The 13,565-nt window shown below is 36.6% G+C and overlaps 1 protein-coding gene across 1 annotated transcript in view; it reads left to right on the forward strand.

Annotated features, from left to right (window-relative positions):
* EYS (eyes shut homolog) overlaps nt 1-13,565 on the forward strand; it is a 1,696,347-nt gene that overhangs the window by 486,733 nt on the left and 1,196,049 nt on the right.

A 13,565-nucleotide genomic window follows, 5' to 3' on the forward strand; every position in this document is an offset into this window, starting at 1 on the left:
TTATCTGCTCAATATTTTGATGAAGTATAAAAAATCCCATTTTTAAATTGAGTTGTTCATTAAGTTTTAAGAGTTCTTTGTTTATTTCGGAAACAAGTCCTTTATCAGATATATATTTTGCAATGTCTCTCAATCAGTGCTTTGTCTTTTCATACTCCTGATGGATTCTTTTTCAGAGCAGAAGTTTTTAGTTTTAATGAAGTCCAACTTTATTAATTTATTTATTATAAATCATGCTTGTGGTATTGTATCTAAAAAGTCATCACCAAACCCAAGATTGCCTTGTATTTTTCCTGTGTTATCTCCTAGATGTTGTATAGTTTTGCATTTTACATGTAAGTTTATGTTCCATTTCAGAGCCTGTCTTTTTTTAGCCATGTGTTCTTGAGCAACTTGGGGTCATCATTGATGATCAGTTTCATCATCCTTAAGTTAAGAAGAGTGGTGCTTATTTTTCAGTCTTGTTGAAATGCATATGGTCCCAAATATAGTGTTTAGCACATGGGAAAATTCACAAATTTTAATTTTCTCTACTTCACATTTCTAGCCCTAATTTTATTACCCAGCATGGTCAAAAGCCCTACTTTTCCTTTAGAACTTTTCATCTAACTTTAGGGAGATATAATAATGGAATTTATACTATCATTTGTCAGCAGACCATAGTTTATCTTTAGGCATTCTTTCACTAGATTATTGTCACATGCTGGAATCAAAGTTCTGTCTCACTTGCTGATGCTAGTATATTAACACATCATAATGTCAAAATTTATCACGATTCATTGTGGCAGACATTGTAAAACAGTAGTTTTTTTTTTTTTTTAAGATACAAAATGTCAATGGTTCTATGTATCTTGAGACATTTATCAAAAAGAAAATGCAAAAGAATGCAAGGAAATATGAACAAAAATTTAAGTTAATAAAGAACACATATGTTTGGTTTCATGTTTTTTTTTAATAAAATTTAAAAAAAATGACACCAAACAAAACCATTTATTATTTGAATATACATACATAGATTAAATTGTGAAGAAATATTTGGGAATGATAAACCAAATTTCAAGACAATGATTATGTCTGAAGAAATAATGGAAAAATATGATTGGGCAGGGATTCATAAAGATCTTCAAATAACTTGGGAACTTGGGAATATCCTCTTTCTTTTCTTTTTTTTTTTTTGCGGTACATGGGCCTCTCTCTGTTGTGGCCTCTCCCGTTGTGGAGCATAGGATCCGGACGCACAGGCTCAGCGGCCATGGCTCATGGGCCCAGCCACTCCGTGGCATGTGGGATCTTCCTGGACCAGGGCACGAACCCGTGTCCCCTGCATCGGCAGGCGGACTCTCAACCACTGTGCCTCTATCCTCTTTCTTAATAATGGTGGGATATAAGTGTGTAATAAACTGATTAATAGTCAAAAAACAGATTTATTTAATCAATATTTTACTTTGTAGCATCTGAAATATAGGACAGAAAACTAAATAAAATTTAGAATTGTAGACTTGTGCCCGTATTTCAGACATTGCAATGCCAATAGAAGGGACCAGATGTAAATTTACTCAATTGTGGATCTATGGATTTTTTAATGTCTACAGATTGTGTTGATTTCAGTCCTAAAGCCCTACCTTCATTCCATCAGGCAAAACAACCCCTTCTCATATTTTAATCAGTGACCTTTAAAGAACTGAAGAATTTGAACCAGTTGCTGAAAATGTTTGCTATATTCATTGAACTATTAAAATAGTTTTAATGAGTCTCCTTCGATCTAGTGATCAAACACACACACACACAAATGAAACATGTTACTATGAATTAAAATTTCACAATAAAAATTCAAAGTGTTTTTAAAAATTATTTTTTTTATTTTCCAGAATTATATAATTTTATAGATGCAAATATAGATATAGATAGATAGAGCCATAGATTCAACTGTAAGTATATGAAAGAATGGTTCAAACTTGTTTAACTGATAACCAATAACCAACTCACCAGTTCATTTAACTAGAAGTCCAGAGATAAGGAGAGCAATGTCAGTAGGAAATGACCTCATTTCTCTGAGATCCGCTTGGCTGTGCCATGGTCTGGGTACATGGTGGAAAAGTGATGTTAAACATCCTGGCTCCACATGTGTATCCCAGGGCATCATTGAAAGAGAGACAGCATCATTTCTGGTTGCTTTATTAGAGTGAGAAAGCATATTCCTTACAAGACCTCAGCAAATGTCACAACTCATTGACTTGCATGTGTCAAAGGTCCACGCCAAATGTCAATGCTAATTAGTTTAGTCTTGGGTTCCTAAACAAGATACTTTAGGAGGTGAGTAAACAAGGCTGTACTCTGGAGCTAAAACCTGCATCCTATGCTGAGAGATTCAGATTTAATAGGCCTGGGGTGCAGTCTGGGCTTCAGAATTTTCAGAAGTTAGTGGTTGATTCTAAAGTGTAACCAAAGTTGAAATTCACTGTCTTGGAGCAATCAGACTCACCCTTGGCATGGGGAACAGCACAGCATCAATTTCCCATTTAGCACATGAAATACAGAAGAGGGGGTAGATTCCTGAATAAAGTCAGTTATATAAAGAAATAGGCAATGGAGAATGGGTGCTATGTAGTTAACTGATGACATCTGCAGGTTTTCCCAGTTGTAGATTGCAGTATCTACAATCTGAAATAAAAAATAAAAAGACTTTGGGACTTCCCTGGTCGCACAGTGGTTAAGTAGCCACCTGCCAATTCAGGGGACATGGATTCAAGCCCTGGTCTGGGAAGATCCCACATGCTGAGGAGCAACTAAGCCTGTGCACCACAACTACTGAGACCTCCTGCTACAACTACTGAAGTCCACTTGCCTAGAGCCTGTGCTCCACAACAAGAGAAGCCACTGCAATGAGGAGCCCAAGCACCACAACGAAGAGTAGCCCCCACTCACCACAACTAGAGAAAGCCTGCATGCAGCAATGGCGACCCAATGCAGCCCTAAACAAACAAAGAAACAAATAAATTAAAAGACTGACATGGGGAAATCAGGTTGTATATTTAAAGTTTAGGAGGATACAGATGAATATAATGAAAGGCATTAAATTAGACTCAAAACGTTGTATAGATTTATGTATATAAAAAGAAAAAGCAAGCAAGCATTCAAAAATTCCAATAAATTTGTGTTCTCTAGCAATAAAAACTTTATAGATATAAGAAAATGAAAACACAGTAAACTGAGATTGTCATAAATATTAGAGGATCTGTTTATTTCAATTAAAATGGACATAATACCTGGTATAGAGACAGCCATTATCCTTAAAAACATTAACATATTGACCGGCTTTAATGCAAATGTGGCAACCACATTTCAGTGGAGACATTGGAGGACTTTATTAAAGTGAAAATGTGTCGGAAAGGGATGAATTTTTTTTTGTAGTCATGTTTAAGAATACCACATTAATTAGTCAGGCACTGAATAAATTACTAGGGAAATGGGATAGATACATGAGATCTGAGGGGAAAGAACAACAAGAAAGCTCCAAAGGATGAGACCTTAACCAGGCTGATGAGTTGGACAACAGCATAAACACCTGCAATGACTGAAGAATGGGTTCCAGAGAGAGTCAGCTGGTGGGGCTCCTACCACACAATTTCACTAACCTCACAATTTCACCTTCTAGTTGTACTGGGATTGATAAATTGCTAGGTATTCTGAAGTTTAACCCTCGATGTGACATAGATATAAATAGTGTTTATAGAGTCAACATTATTAAATTTTAAACATTTCCTTTAGAAAATCTGGAAGAAAGAAATTAAACCCAACAATATACTACTCAAAATTAGAGTATGCTTTTATATTTGTAGAAAAATGAATGAGTAAATATTGATTGATATCTTATGCATGTCTGGCATTCAAAAAAAACACACACATTATTATTTAATCACAAACAAGTTCTGAAAGGTGAAGTACTCTCTCAGCAGAGTGATATGGTCAGTTTTTCAGGCTTCAATACTGCATTGGTCAAAATTTGTTCTATTGCATCTACTGTACAACTATTCTCCTGTGATTAGTCAGATTGACTTGACTTTTACTCACTGGTGAAGGCATCCCCAAAGGAAATCAAATCATTGGTACCATTCTACAAAATTTTTACAGAAGAGAACCTGTGAGTCACTTTGTAGGAAGTCAAATACCTTACTGTTAATCATATGTGAAGAAATAATAAACTTTCCTTTAATAAACACCTGAAATGTTTCATAACTAAAACCAAACATCTCTATGAAATCACTAATGACATAGTAAACTGAAAATTCTAAGATGTCAAATTTGTCATGATTATCTAAATTACTCTTTCTATGTCCTTTTTAAGTGAACAACAAACTAAAAGAGAAAAGGAAGACTGCATCAGTCCTGGCAACAGGGCATAACATCATCTTCCTGCCTGAAATATTGGGAACATAAGCAAGAGATAGCGTGAAAGGATCAGGCTGAAAAACAAACAGTAAACAAAACTACAGAGCTGCCTTCTAAAAATCTTTTCAGCATAAGGGTAGTGATCCTCATCTACTCACTGGAGGGACCCGATCTCTCATGGCTGCCAACTCCACCCCCATGAACCTGTTGCCACCGGGCTCCCACGACCCCGACAGTTGTGCCCCCTCTGCACCCTGTCCTCACTGGAGCAGACCCGAGTGCTCCAGGGCAGCCGTGGGAGAAGACCCCTGTGGTTGGCCCACATGCAGAGGTGGGGCTAAAACCACAGCAGAGCCCCAGGGGCAGGGTGACTAAGGAAGAGGAATGAAAATATTTCCGGGCACTATAGATTAAATCCCCACAATCAGCTTGGTAAACCCAGTGTACATGGAATACCTGAATGGAATATGAGTGTTCCCCAAACTGAAACTTGTCTATGGGGACAAGTACACATGAGAAATGGGCCAGGTCAGAGTCTGAGCTGTCCCCACAGTTACCACAGTGGGTCCAGAGACCTACCAAGAGGTATTGGAGGGTCTCCTAGGGAGGCAGAGTTTGGCTGTGACTCAAAGTGGGGACAAGGACACTGACAGCTGAGAACCCAGAAAATATATTATTACTATAATTTGTTTTGTTTTGTTCTGTTGTTTTTTTATTTTATTTTATTTACTTATTTATATATTTAAAACATCTTTATTGGAGTATAATTGCTTTACATTGTGGTTAGTTTCTGCTTTATAACAAAGTGAATCAGCTATACATATACATATATCCCCATATCTCTTCCCTCTTGTCTCCCTCCCTCCCACCCTCCCTACCACCACCCCTTTAGGTGGTCACAAAGCACTGAGCTAATCTCTCTGTGCTATGTGGCTGCTTCCCACTAGCTAACTATTTTACATTTGGTAGTGTATATATGTCCATGCCACTCTCTCACTTTGTCCCAGCTTACCCTTCCCCCTCCCTGTGTCCTCAAGTCCATTTTATTGTTTTTTAATTTTTTCAGTTTTAATGTATTTTTTATTTTTCTATTTTTACTTTACCTTTTCAGTGTTCTGTGTTTTTTCTTGTTTTGTTTTTAATCTGTTTTTTATTATTTTTGTGTTTGTTTTCTTTCTTTTTTCTTTTTTTTTTTTTTTTTTAGTTTGCATTCAACTTTTGCTTTGCTTCTTTTTTTATTTTTGTTAGTTTTGTTTTTAATTGTTTGATTTTGCTTTTGGGTTATTTTATTTGTCTGGTTGTTCTCTTGTTTTTTGTTTTCTTTTTTTGTGTGTGTGTGTGTGTTTCTTTGTTTTTGTCTGTTTGCTTTTGCTTTTACCATTTGTCTTGGGTTTGTTAGTCTGTTTTCTCCCCTCCTCATTTTTTTTTTCCACACTGTGTAGCTTGTAGGGTCTTGATTCCCAGCTGCGGGTCAGGCCTGAGCCTCTGGAGTGGGAGCACCAAGTCCAGGATGCTGGATCCTCAGAGAATTACCAGCCCCAGGGAATATTAACTGGGGAGAACTCTCCCAGAAGTCTCCATCTTGACTCTGAGACCCAGCCCCATGAAATTTCCTGCAGGCTCCACTGCTGGAAGTATCATGCCAAACAACAAGCGAGACAGGAACACAAACCCACCCATCAGCAAACAGGCTGCCTAAAGTCGTACTAAGCTCACAGACGCCCCAAAACACATCACCTGACACAGCCCTGTGCATTCAAGGACAAGATCCACCTCTACCCATCAGAGCACAGGCATCAGTCCCTCCCACGAGGAAGCCTACACAAGCCACTAGACCAACCTCACCCACTGGGAGCAGACACAAAAAGCAAGAGGAACTACGACCCTGCAGCCTGCAAAAAGGAGACCTCAAACACAATAAGATAGACAAAATGCGAAGACAGAAAATTATGTTGCAGATGAAGGAGCAAGGTAAAAACCCACAAGACCAAATAAATGAAGAGGAAATAGGCAATCTACCTGAAAAAGAATTCAGAGTAATGATAGTAAAGATGATCCAACATCTCAGAAAATAGAATGGAGGCACAGATCGAAAAATACAAGAAATGTTACAAGGACCTAGAAGAATGAAAGAACAAACAAACAGTGATGAACAACACAATAACTGAAATGAAAAATACACTAGAAGGAATCAATAGCAGAATAACTGAGGCAGAAGAATGGATAAGTGAGCTGGAAGATAGAATGGTGGAAATAACTACTGCAGAGCAGAATAAAGAAAAAAGAATGAAAAGAAATGAGGACAATCTCAGAGACCTCTGGGACAACATTAAACATAGTAGCATTCCAATTATAAGCGTCCCAGAAGAAGAAGGGAAAGATAAAGGGTCTGAGAAAATATTTGAAGAGATTATAGTTGAAATTTCCCTAACATGGGAAAGGAAATAGCCACCCAAGCCCAGGAAGCACAGAGAAATCCCATACAGAATAAAACCCAAAAGTGGAAGTTTGCAACCACAGGAAAGACTTGGGAGTGTTGTCCATGGTTTGATATACCATATAAGACCAATAGTTTGATTTATTTCCTTCTTTCCTCCTCTCTCAACCCAATCTGTCCCAGCTTAATGAATTCTATAACAATATACTTTTATACTTCCAACCATCACATCTTATTAGAGTCTTAGAGTTGAAGAAACAGCAAAGAAAGAAGCCATTTACCTAACGCACTCCTTTATGCAATCATGTGCTTCCAGACCCTGATCTCAAATCCCAGTTAATACTACTCTGGAAATGACTCACCAGTAGGGATATAATATATTTTACTTGTGAAAATTTGGGAATTAATCAATATTTTATGGTTCATCATCACAAACATGACATGCACATGAAGACAGATCAGTGCAGAGACACTGACAACAGCTGTGTTGGGGCATCCAGAGGGAAAGCCTGAATCACCTGAAAGTCACCTGAAAAGGATTGGGAAAAAAGACCTTCAATAAGCACTCTTATTGAGTTTCTTCCGATATTCCTCATGTTTGTAATATTTCAAGAAATCTTAGGAAGTCAACATCAAAGATAGATATTTAAATTCCTTCAAATGTCCTTCAAGATTTGGCTCCTTTAAATACAGAAGAGTTATCGTTGGACATTCAAATATTTAGGGTGAAAGTACATTGAAAAGGAGAGACAAGAGAGCCTAAATATGGGAGGAATGTAAACATAATACTCAGATTTTCTTTGTAAATTGAAAGTACAAAAACACTGTGCTTTATGGAACTTCTTATTAATCCAATACATCTAAGTCCAAGCCTGCAGTTTTGATGTCTGATACTATAGACATCTTTATGGTTCTGACTTGCTTATTCCAACCCTCTTGCTTTGTTTATAGTTTTCCCCAAAGCCTCCCTGTTTTCATTCCTTCATATGTCCAAACTGTATCTCTCATTCCAGATCAGTTTTTCTCACCATCTCCTTTATGAAATTGTCTCAAAATCTTTGACCTCACACTAGTTTTGTCTTTTTCATAAGAAATTCTTTGGCCCCTTATTGCCTCTACTTATAACAATAGCTATTATATTTACTTGCTCTGAGAAAATCATTAACTCTTTTGTATTAGAACACTGATTTTAGTTTTTCTGACATCCTTCAAAAGATACTGTACTGTGTTTTCCACTAAGTAAGACCTCAATATGTTTATTTTGAATTTAACTGAACTGTTGTTGTTGTTGTTCTTTTCATAATCTTCTACATTTTGGAGTACTAGAAAGTAGTTGTTGCAATTTTTATGATCATTTTGTTTTAGAAAATTTTTTATGTCATATACTTAAGTTATACTTTACTCTGAGGAATGCTGACAACTAAAGTGATACATTTCTTTATCAAAAAATAGTGGTGATCCTGGAGAAGCACTAATCTTATCTTCTATTTTAGATGTTTGAGGACTAGAGACCAGAATCTCTTTCACTATAGTAGGTCAGCTGCATTCAGAAGTTGCTATTCTGGGAAGCTTAGGATTTGTGTAAAGTTTATTGCAGCAGAAACCTGGAGGGAAAAGGGGTTTCTCTCTTGTGCAGCAGCTCTCTTCTTGCCACAGAGAAGAGAAGCACCAGAAAAAAAGATGAGCACATCCACATCATCACTATGGTGATGATGCCAAGCTAAGCAGAAAGTCAACTGATGGATGACAACTTGGCTGTCATTCAATCCCAGAAATGCCCTGTCAAGGAAAAATGAGATCTATATCAATCAGATTTCCAATGAATGATGTTAAAATGATTGAATTCCATCATATCACGTGGGCATTGAGGGGGTCCAAAGAGAATTCAGTCACCTTTTTTATGGACAAATACCATGCATATATGGATATCTATATGTAAAAGATGAAACAGAACAAATAAAAGAATAAACAAGAATCATGGGCTGATAACCCATGCTACAGAATAAAAGGAGGACTTGAAATTAAGAGGCAAAGCAAACCACTGAAAAAAAGTTGTTTAATTTTAAGGGTATTGCATGTGCTAAGTGAAAAATTTTGCTGGTACAGAATTGTATTAAGAAAACATAAAATTTTTAATCTCCTACCCAACCCAATACTCAATATATCCATATTTAATAATAATGGTCTTAATCAAAGCACCCACTCTAGTCCAGGTACTTTTCTAAATAATTTACAGGTAGTAGCTAAATTAGTCTCTACCTGAGAAAGATATTTTATTGTCTCAATTTTTAGGGACTGAGACTGAGAAATAACCTGTTCCAGTTTACAGAGCTACTATAATAAGGAACTTGAATCCAAAACATTTGCTCCTCTGAGTATGTTTCATTCCACGTTTCTTACTGCCTTTGTAAGCTTCTAAATTTTTCTGAATATACAGAAATACATATATACAAACATTAAGACACTATTGGAATCAAATTTATGTATTATATCGATTATATGTTATATAGTACTATTTTAAAATGAGTCTCTACCTTATTACATAAAAATATATCATTTAAATTGCTTATTTAAGATACTATAACCAGTGCCTTCTTGATGTTATTTATGTTCTTTAGATTTTTTTGCCATTGTAAACAATGAAACAGAGAAGAACTTTGAACACATATGTTTGTGGTCTCTCATGCATGTAGTTTTACAAGTAAAATGAAGCATTTGGCATTCACTCCTGGTGAATGTATCACAGGTTTAAACTCCCTAGTATCAAACTCTGAGATGGAAATTGCCATGCTGGAGGTTTATTGTGGAGTGATCTTGATATATGTGCAGTGTTCTTGTACAGCATTTATATCACAATAAGGTTTTTGAAAAATAAAATAGCTGAGGGAGAGTAAATATGAAGAATTGGGCAGAAGCAAGAGGATGAACTGCCATGGAAAGACCCAGAGGCTCCCAATCGCACAGGACACTCTAGAGCAGAGATGGTCCTGTACAGTTGTCTCACTTTGAGGAATAGGGGCTTGGCATTTTTCTCCCTGCATTGAGCAATCATTGGGTATGAGTTGTCCCAAGAAAAGGGAGAGACTTTGAGTGAAATGGCTCTTTCCAACTGAGGGAAATTCTCATAGCTGTCAGCCATCCATACTCCCAGGAGCCAGGGAAATGAGTGCTGCAGTCCCAGGTTGGACAGCATCCTCTAGAACATGTAGTTAATGATATAGTTATGATGCACTTTAAAATGTGTCATGAGGATGAATCTTATGTTAAGTATTCTTACCACAAAACACACACACACTCAAAAGAACACAAGGAAATTTGTGGGGAAGATGAGTATGTTTACTACCTTGATAATGGTGATGGTATCACAGGTGTATGCATATGTACAAACTCATCATTAAAGATGTGCAAATTTTTGTGTGTATCAATCATACCTCCCTATAAAGATAGAGAAATAGATGATAGAAAGATAGACAGATAGATAGATAGATAGATAGATAGATAGATAGGTAGATAGATAAATAGAAACCATATCTTACACCCTCAGATATATATATTTGTTTCTTATAAGTTCTGTAAGATACTACTTCAGGAATCTGGTTAACTTTTATTCCTGAGATAAATTATAAGAGACAGATTAGTAGGATGAATTATAACACCTACTCTTGCATCTGGTCCAAAGGCCATAATTAATATAATTCATCCCCCCTTCCCCCATACACTTTGTATTCTCTTTACCATCAATTGGAATCTCTCTGGTCTTGCTCTAAACGTAGAGTCTATGTTATAATTCACCTACCAGAGCTTTCCATAAACTTTGTAAGATATCTTTTGTCATCACTAGTACCACTAACACCTCTCATACTACAGAGCCTGTTGAATCTCATGGTGCAACAGGTAAGTCCACTTGCACTTTAGCCTGAACATGTTGCCAAGTCTTCTACTCTGAGACTCATTTAAAGCCTCTAGCATCTATTTCCCTAGGTGAATGGGTAAGAGCAGTATTTTTGCCATTAAATCCGGAGGCCTACCAAGTGTCATACTTCCTTTTTAGTGGTGCAACGTATAAGATGCAACAATTTGTCTTCACTGCACAAGGTAAAGATGCAATAATCTGTCTTTAATTTGCATGGTATATGTGGGCATGCTCCAGATCACTGGATCTCTAGCAACCTCCCTTATGTAACAGGACCCCAGTCTTCATAGGCTTTATCTTTCACCACCCAGAGCACATCCATCTTCAACAGGACTTCATCATATTTGCCATTTGTCATTCATTCATTTGTCATTCACTAAGATAATAATAATAAATAACATCATCAGATCAAAACAACAGTCTGCAGAAAGCCCAGACAGTCTACCCTCCTTTATATTATATTATTATAGAGAGTGGAAAAGATAGCTTAGCCCCAAGGCAAGACCTTAAATGTATACTGTTTTCTGTTCCAAATGAATATACACTGTTTCTGACCATCCTACCTGATAGGGATAGAAATTCTCCACATTCCTGGCCACATAGTGTGTATCTGAGTCAGTGCTAATCTGCTGGATGAAATGTACCCCATTTGGTAAACAGCAGCAGTCAAGCTATTACATGGTTGAGCTTGAGTAGTCTTCTACCGTCTCCAAGGTGATGCTTGTTTTTTGAAGGGACCAATCTGGTGAGTAGAGTGGAGAAATGATGGTGGACCCTCATTTTGTCCTCAGAGCTGGTGCTATCTTTGCTTTTTCCCAGCAGTGTTATATTGCTTTTAATTTATGATACTGCCTGGAGAGTGGGAGTTTAAATGAGGAGACAGGTTCCAAGACTTCCAATTTGCATTCTCTATAGTTCTAATCCCCAAGCAAAGCAATGATGTGAGGGCTCTACCAACTAAAATGTAAGCCCAATTCAAGTATATATTCAGGGACTGGGAGAATGACAACTGGAACCAGAGGACCCGCTGTGAGCTACACCTGGACCAGGTGCGTTTATTACCTTGCTTCCATGTGCCCCCATTCTAATGTCAGGGCAAAGAAGCTTCAGAACCTAGAGATCAATAACAAATTGAAATCAAGTCCAACATTCTCGAAATGTTTGGCACTCTTTCTCATAAATGTAGTTACAAAAGTCAACAGCCATAGGTCTTGTTGGTGGAATCATTACTATATCTTGCTATCATGTTGTAGGGTATTTTTTTCCTGGGCACTTAGCCTCTCCTTCAATCAGTGAAGTTGGGGTCTGAAAACTAGGCAAGGGATCATCATTTTTAGCTGGAGGGCTGTCCTCAGACTCCTAATTATCCATTCTTGATTCATCCAATCTACTTTGCCCCAAGAGAAAATGTGTTCTATTGTCTCCATAGTTCTCTGAGGATCTTGGACCCTGAAGGCCTCTCTAACCTTGGTGATAATTATAATTGTGCCCTACTTTCTCTGATGGTCATGAACCACCACCTGGTCATTTTAAATTTCCTATCATCCCTATTACTTATGGGATGCCAATTTTGGTAACATTATCTCCTATAATCAGACCTGGACTACAGGGAACAGCCAACACTAAGCTTCTCAGTGAAGCTGGAGCACCTCTGAAAACTATATATCTTATCACTTTGATAAGAAGGATGGTGTCTGGGTCCTCTGCAGAATATGGTCATTCTGTGACCTTATATAGCATCCATCGTTTAGCATGCTCATTTCTCTTAGCTTCTGATTTCTTTCTCCAGTGTTTGCCATGAGCATTCTTGTCTATCATCTCCAGTTAATATGGACCATCAATTTCTACAAGCTTCCAAGATTGACTACAAAGTTCCAAGAAGGAAATAGGATCATAGGTATACATACTTTCCATGTAGCCCCTGTGAGACAGGGGGCCCTTGAGTGACATTTCTTGGAAGAGATTTCTCTGCCTCAACTTCCTTCTCCCTTTTTCTCTCTTCCTCATCTCTGTTTCTCTTATTTTTTTTTTCTAATCTCATACTTCCATTAAAAATAGATAAATATGGGTGCTTTCTAGATTTTTTAAAAAGGAACTGTTCTAAATCTTACATTTTAATAAAATATTAATAGGTTCATAATAATTTCTATATGTCTAAATACTTGTTAACTTCCTTCTTAAGTAAGTTTATTTTCAATTTTTTTTATCATTGGCTAAGCAAAAATATGCTGCTATTCATAATTGAATTGTATGTATACAGTGTAGAACTAAGTGTGTATTATTGGTACTTAGTGTATTTGTGATGCATATTACTCCTTTTGGAGATTATATATATATATATATATATATATATATATATATATATATAGTAACAAATATAGCATTTATTGTAATGCTAGTCCCAACAACAAACCAAAGATTTAGTCATTTCCTACTTGCTTATAGTACAATTTCTAAATGTACAAAAGTGCTATGGCTTTTTCTTGCTCAGTCAATTTCCTTCTGAGACTTAAAGTCTGGTGTTTATTAAATGTGGAGTTAAAACGTTTCTCCCTGTAAAACTTCTGACATACTGTGTACTTAGGAATTATTCTGCAAAATATTCATAAATTGGTTTAAGTTCCATATCTCAGCACTTTAGTTCCTTAAAGTAACATGCTGCAGCCTGTTTTGTATTCTACTTGTCTGTCTCCTACTCAAATTGTACTTGAAAGAAAAAATACTTACATACATTAGAGTTTTTATTTATTCTTACACCGTATTTAAAAGATGTATATGTATTTTTCAAGTGTTATTTGAATACAATTTGAACAAGTTGCATGTGTA

Source organism: Phocoena sinus, chromosome 12 (assembly GCF_008692025.1).
Source record: "Phocoena sinus isolate mPhoSin1 chromosome 12, mPhoSin1.pri, whole genome shotgun sequence".
Classification (NCBI taxonomy): Eukaryota; Metazoa; Chordata; class Mammalia; order Artiodactyla; family Phocoenidae; genus Phocoena; species Phocoena sinus.